The sequence below is a fragment of the Benincasa hispida genome, chromosome 12 (genome assembly GCF_009727055.1).
Source record: "Benincasa hispida cultivar B227 chromosome 12, ASM972705v1, whole genome shotgun sequence".
Classification (NCBI taxonomy): Eukaryota; Viridiplantae; Streptophyta; class Magnoliopsida; order Cucurbitales; family Cucurbitaceae; genus Benincasa; species Benincasa hispida.
Window position 1 is genome coordinate 41,503,079 of NC_052360.1, and position 7,245 is coordinate 41,510,323.

The following is a 7,245-nucleotide window of genomic DNA, read 5'->3' on the forward strand; positions in this document are numbered from 1 at the left end:
AACTAATGATTATTCCCTCAACTGGATTTGAACATTTCAAATTCTTTTATCGCACTGTCCTAAGGTTTAGTCCGACATGAGCTAGTAGGGACATAATGCACCTACAGATCATGAGCTCCAACAATTCGAGATTAACTGGTTAAACTCTTTAACTTTATTAACCAACTTTCATTAATAGTTGGGACACTCCACTAAAGTCCAATAGTTGCACTCTCCTCACTATAGATATATTTTTCTCCACAAGATTTAACCATGATTAGTAAGTCGATTCTTCACAGGTTGTTCGTAATTACAGTTGGGTCAAAATTTCGTTTTACCCGTGTAATTACATTTTGTTCCTTAAGTTCCACCGATCCTCTAATGAACAATTGGTTTATGGTCCAACCACTAAACTGAGTCACTCTCAGGCCAATGAGAGGGTGGGGCTCCTTGTTCAAGACCCAAAGTCAACACTTAAGAGAACAACCTATCTACTATATCTAGAATCAGGTAGAAGCAAATTCCATCTTGTAGGACTATATCCCTAGCTATCTACCCAGTCTTACCCCTAAAATGGAAGTCATATTGAGTTGGCAATATTGAGCCACTCTCACCCATGTAGATTAAAGGATAATCCCGAATAAACAAAATTTCATAATTAGCTGAGGATTAAAATCAAGTTACCTAGATCATCAGATTGGAATAGTCAGTTTTAACAGTAAACGACGTTATAAAGAAAATTGACTATTTCGTGGTCTGGTCTTATGCAAACATCTTTTCCATAGGATGTTCCCTCTCGCATGTCTCTACATAAACGGTTTTAGGATCACATCGTTTGTATCAAATACAAAGCGGGCCGCATTCATAGTGTCTCCAAGATAAGGTACCCAACTCTATCCTTATACTTATAGACCGTTTTAGCTATATACTCAAACTTGATCCACTTTTATGTCTCTACATAAAGTTCAAGTATTCATACTATAACCAGAGATTCATTAGTTTATTGGATTTAGGCTTTAACATGTGCAATTTACATATTCAATAGTAACTTTACCGAATAAACCTCAATAACAACTTTATTGCAAATAGAATATGCTTAATGTTTACAAACTGCGAGTTTTAGGATATAGAACCAAACATTTACTAGGTCTTTCACAAACTCACTGTAGTGATGAAACTACCAAGCAAGTGATTGACGTATGGTTAGTGATAAGACTTGTTTATAATGTAATTACTCGTGGCAATACTTTGTTGTATTTAATTTCTTTATAAAAATGTTACTAAGTTTCATTATTAGTTTTCTTGTATTGATTCCTTTGAAGACATTCGATAGTTTCCTTGTATATATATTTAATTTCTTTGTAAACACATTATCAACTTTATTCTTATATATAAAAGTTCTTAATTATTTTTGTTCCAATTTTGTGTTAGAATAGGATTAATTGATGAAGGAAATCAAGTGTATAATGGCAAGGTTCAAAGAAATAATAAACTACCAAGATAAGTATTTTATTGATAATATAAAAGTGTCATAAATATGAAATTTTGTGGCAAAAATATGTCATGATAAAACATTTGTTAACATAATATATTTGTCATGTTTCAGATATTCTTGATAATAAAGAATGTTGTGGTTAAGATATTCTTGACAAGAAAACAATGTCACTATATATTCTTTTTTATATTTTATAACTGTCGCAATAACCATAATGCTACAGCAATAAACCAATTTTGAGTCAATCGATGACAATGATAAGCTATCCTAGTAAACTTGACAATGACAGTTTATAATTATCGATGATTATTAATTGTTGACAATTAACTATTATCATTAAAAGTTTAGTTACGACATTTTTTAAAACTATCATTAATATTTATACCTTTACAAGGGATACAACGACACAAAATTAAATAAGTTTCACAAATTTTAATTGTGACTCTTTTTAAATGTTATGAAATCCCTTTTTTTTGAAAGTAATGAGTGTTTAATAGATCCCTAGACTTTAAATTATTCCGTTAGCTTTAATTTTAGACTAATTTAAATATTTGACCATTATTTCAAAAATTTTGAAATATTTATTTATTTCCTTATTAACATCTTTTTTTTATAGACTTTGTTTTTTTGTATTTATTAATGTTGGTTTATTTTCATTTATTGCATGATATTTTAAATTAATATTTTCCTTCATTTTAAGAGATCTCGTTTATTCTATTCTATATTCCTAGTTGAAAACCGATCAACTCTTCATAGATTTCAAAAAATATGTCGAATATATTGATAACATAATGAAAATGTAAATATGCATCACAAATTTCATTATTTATTTTTTGGTGTATTTTACAAATATACTGAAAATGTAAATCTACATCAGCTATATTTGTTCGGTATATAAAAAGATATATTGTAGAAATTATCTTGTCCATGTACTTATCAATTATACCTTAGGTTCTTTCTAGAAACTTCCAATATATATCAAATATATTGTGTTATATATGTGAAATATACTATCTTTTGGTATTAATATTATATATATAAAGGATGGCTGATAACCTGTAGAAATACAAGTTATTTTTGCTCTTAAGTTGGAACAACTAAGGTTTTTAATGATAAATTCTCCTATTTTTAGAAAAAAACACATGGATTTATTCAAATATTAGCAAACTCATGCAAAAGAAGTTTTATTACTAAATATCGCGGCACTAACGCACTGTATTGCAGGATTTCAACACGAGGATTAACGCTAACGCATTAGACAAGTGCCGCAGGGAAAGCTCTAACGCATGGGCCATGCGTCGGAGGGAGTTCAACACAGAGAAGATTTATTGATCTAGGCTGATTGTGTCGTATCACCACTTGCAAGTATGGACACCTGTAGCAGCCGACGTCTGAAAAGCTTCCAAGCAGCAGGCGACGTCTGAAAATTTTTTGAGAGTCAGGCGGCTAACCAGGGCATGGACTTTAATGCTGACCAGGGCATGGACTTTAATGCTGCCCATTCACTAAGTGGTTGTGACCAACGCCTATAAATAAATGAAATCCCTCCAGAATCAAGAAGTTCGGAAATTATCAAGATCCTTATTCTCTGATAGCGTAGTTGTAATTTTAGTCTTTTAGAAGCTGTGCTGTGGTTCCAAGACGATCGGAAGGGTTGAGAACCACTACCACCGGATCAAGGAGCGGAAGAAGCCAATCTTGAGAAAGATACTTTGTCCAATTTCTATACAAGTGATTGTACACAATGAGATTGAGCCAAAGAAATACAAGAGATTGTACTTTTTGGCTTGATCAATTTCCTTCCACTCATTTATCGCTTTCATTTCATTTGATTAAATATTGCTTTTATAAAGACTCTATTTCTTTATAATTCATATATTTGATCCATCACACTTACCATTGTTTGTTTCTTGTTTATGTTGAATGTATTAATACTTTATACAAAACTTCATTTTAACGCTTAAGCCAACTTGACAAATTGATAAAAGCATCTTTAACTTAGATTGTTCGAAAGAATAACTAAGCTGCATCAAGTAGGACGTCTAGTACAGCTAGAGATAGACTTACCGGTGTCTATTGCATTTTGTGTCAAACGCATGCATCCTAGAGATAGGTTTTATATGTCATTCGCATTGAGAAGTGTTGAATAAAGTCTAACGCATAAACAAAAGATAAGCAAATCACCCCATCTCATCCACATCACATTCTAGTTTGTGTACACTCATCTTAGACCGACGCATCCACTTACATTAAACTCCATTTTCGCATGATCGACTCACCACTCAACTCTTTTGTATCTTCTTGCAGAGGCCCAACATTTTAGTGTAAATAACACATTTCTCTCATTTATTTAGGAAAACCCCTACAATAGATACAACGCAAGGTCTGCATATATTTAGCTGAATCCTTGAGTTCGACCCTAGACTTACCAGGCACCTAAATTCGATTTATACTTGGGTCTGATTTAGGAAAACTTGAACGTCATTAGGAGTGTGCGTTCTGTTGCATATATCTAACGCCCCAATGCGTTATAATTACCTAAACGCATCAAAGCATAAACGCATCACTTATACTTAGAACTTATTTTTCTAATTTATTTTATACAATACATTCCTAGAGCGAATTAGAATAGCAACAAACAACGGCTAAAAAAGTAAATCAGACTGTTATCCTAACATCGCTCAGAGACCAAATAAAAAGATTACACAACTGTTATCCTATTCATATATCATATTCAATATAGGAATAGATACCCCAATTCAATATGTGTAGTGTCCAATGAGTTGTGCCCAGTTGACATAAGATTACACCACTGTTATCCTAACATCGCTCAAAGACCAAATAAAAAGTTATGTCTTACCCATGAAATGGCAAAGTAGCCTTTACTAAAAATATAAAGGCAAAAAGGGAATGTAAAAATTCTCCTTTATATATAACTAGTTGGAACTAGGTGTATTCACATGTTTCATAACATTGAAAATAAAATGTACATGTATAAGTTGAAATAAGATTTTTATACTTGATGGTTATATATATATCAAAAAATTCATATTACTCAAAACAAATTTGAATTGATATATTTTTTAGAAACGATTTTTTCCCTAAGTTTTTTAATCGAACTTTTTATCTCTTAGTTTCATTCTTTTGATGGTAAGAGAACAAACAAACTAATAATACTTGCATTTATTATTAAAAAAAACTTTAAAATAAAAGTTAATCGCTCTTATTTGAAATAAAAACATATTTCTAATATATTTTGAACTAATATTTAACTTCCTTTAAAAAAAGGATTATTCATTTTTTCTAAAAAAAAAAAAAAAACAAAAAGACTATTCAATCTAAATCTCAATCTCACACAAAGGTTAAAAAACACAATTCATGTAAATAAAGAAAAAGGTAAAAGGCAAAATTTTGAAAAAGATAACATATGTTGATCAAATTTGATTAAAAAAAATGAAGGTGTGTACCAAACTACTTCTACTTCTAAAAATAGAAAAAATGAATTAAAAAAGGTTGGAAAAAAAGAGATAAAGAAAAATTTAGCCTGGAGGTGGAAAAAAAACTTGGAATGTTCAATAATAAGGAAAAAAACAAAAAAAATGGGGCAATAATGCTTAAAAAATAAAAAAAAATCAAAACAAAAATATATTATAAAAAATTAGGGAGAATGGGTTAACAAAATTAATACCAAAACCAGAAATAAGAAGGAAAAGAAAATAGAAACTAAGGAACAAAAGGTCGAGAAAGAATCCGAAAAGAACCAACTTTGGATTTCTACAAGTGGAAGTCTGCTATGACTAAAAATTTGGACGAAGTTTGGTTCAAAAGGTACTTATGAAGCCTGGAAAGTAGTTTTGTACAAGTGTGGACGAACTTAGGCAAAAAAAGGTCGAGAAAGAGTCCGAAAAGGACGAACTTTAGATTTCTACAAGTGGAAATCTTCTATGACTAAAAATTTGGATGAAGTTTGGTTCAAAAGGTACTTACGAACCTGGGAAAATAGTTTTGTACCATTATGGATGAACTTAGGCACAAAAGGCCGAGAAAGAGTCCGAAAAGAACGAACATTGGATTTCTACAAGTGGAAGCCTTCTATGACTAAAAATTTGGACGAAGTTTGGTTCAAAAGGTACTTATGAACCTAGGAAAGTAGTTGTGTACCATTTTGGACGAACTTAGGCACAAAAGGTCGAGAAAGAGTCCGAAAAGAATGAACTTTGAATTTCTATAAGTAGAAGTCTGCTATGACTAAAACTTTGGACGAAGTTTGGTTTGAAAGTTAATTATGAACCCTGAAAAGTAGTTTTGTACCATTGTGGACGAACTTAGGAATAAAAGGTCGAGAAAGAGTCCGAAAAGAACGAACTTTGAATTTCTACAAGTGGAAGTCTGCTACGACTAAAAATTTGGATGAAGTTTGGTTAAAAAGATAATTATGGACCTTGAAAAGTAGTTTTGTGCCATTGTGGATGAACTTGGGCACGAAAGGTTGAGAAAGAGTTCGAAAAGAACGAACTTTAGATTTCTACAGGTGGAAGTCTGCTATGAATAAAAATTTGGATGAAGTTTGGTTCAAAAGGTACTTATGAACCCTGGAATGTTGTTTTGTACCATTATGGAAGATCTAAGGTGCAAAAGGTCGAGAAAGAGTCCGAAAAGAACGAACTTTAGATTTCTACAAGTGGAAGTCTTCTATGACTAAAAATTTCGATGAAGTTTGGTTTAAAATGTACTTATGAAACCTGGAAAGTAGTTTTGTACCATTGTGGACGAACTTAGGCACAAAAGGTCGAGAAAGAGTCTGATAAGAACGAACTTTGGATTTGTACAAGTGGAAGTCTGCTATGACTAAATATTTGGACAAATTTTGGTTCCAAAGGTACTTATGAACCCTGAAAAGTAGTTTTGTACCATTTTGGACGAACTTAGGCACAAAAGGTCGAGAAAGAGTCCAAAAAGAATGAATTTTGGATTTCTACAAGTGGAAGTCATCTATGAATAAAAATTTGGACGAAGTTTGGTTCAAAAGGTAAATGAACCCTAGAAAGTAGTTTTGTACCAGTGTGGACGAACTTAGGCACAAAAGGTCGATAAAGAGTCTAGAAATGACGAACTTTGGATTTCTACAAGTGGAAATGTGCTATGACTAAAAATTTGGACGAAGTTTGGTTCTATGAATCCTAGAAAGTAGTTTTAAACCATTGTTGACGAACTTAGGCACAAAAGGTCGAGAAAAAGTCTGAAAAGGACAAACTTTAGATTTCTACAAATGCAAGTCTACTATGACTAAATATTTGGATGAAGTTTGGTTCAAAATGTATTTATGAACCCTGGAAAGTAGTTTTGTACCATTGTGGACGAACTTAGGCACAAAAGGTTGAGAAAGAGTCCGAAAAGGATAAACTATTGATTTTTACAAGTGAGTTTGCTAAAATTTGGACGAAGTTTGGTTCAAAAGGAACTCATGAACGCTGGAAAGTAGTTTTGTACCATTGTGGACAAACATAGGCACAAAAGGTCGAGAAAGAGGCGGAAAAGGACGAACTTTGGATTTCTATAAGTGGAACTCTGCTATGACTAAAAATTTGTACGGAGTTTGGTCTAAAGGTACTTATGAACCCTGGAAAGTAGTCTTGTACAATTGTGGACGAGCTTAGGTACAAAAGGTCTAGAAAGAGTCCGAAAAGAATGAAATTGTGGACGAACTTAGGCACAAAAGGTCGAGAAAGGGTATAAAAATAAAGAAATTTGGATTTCTACAGAGGAAGTCT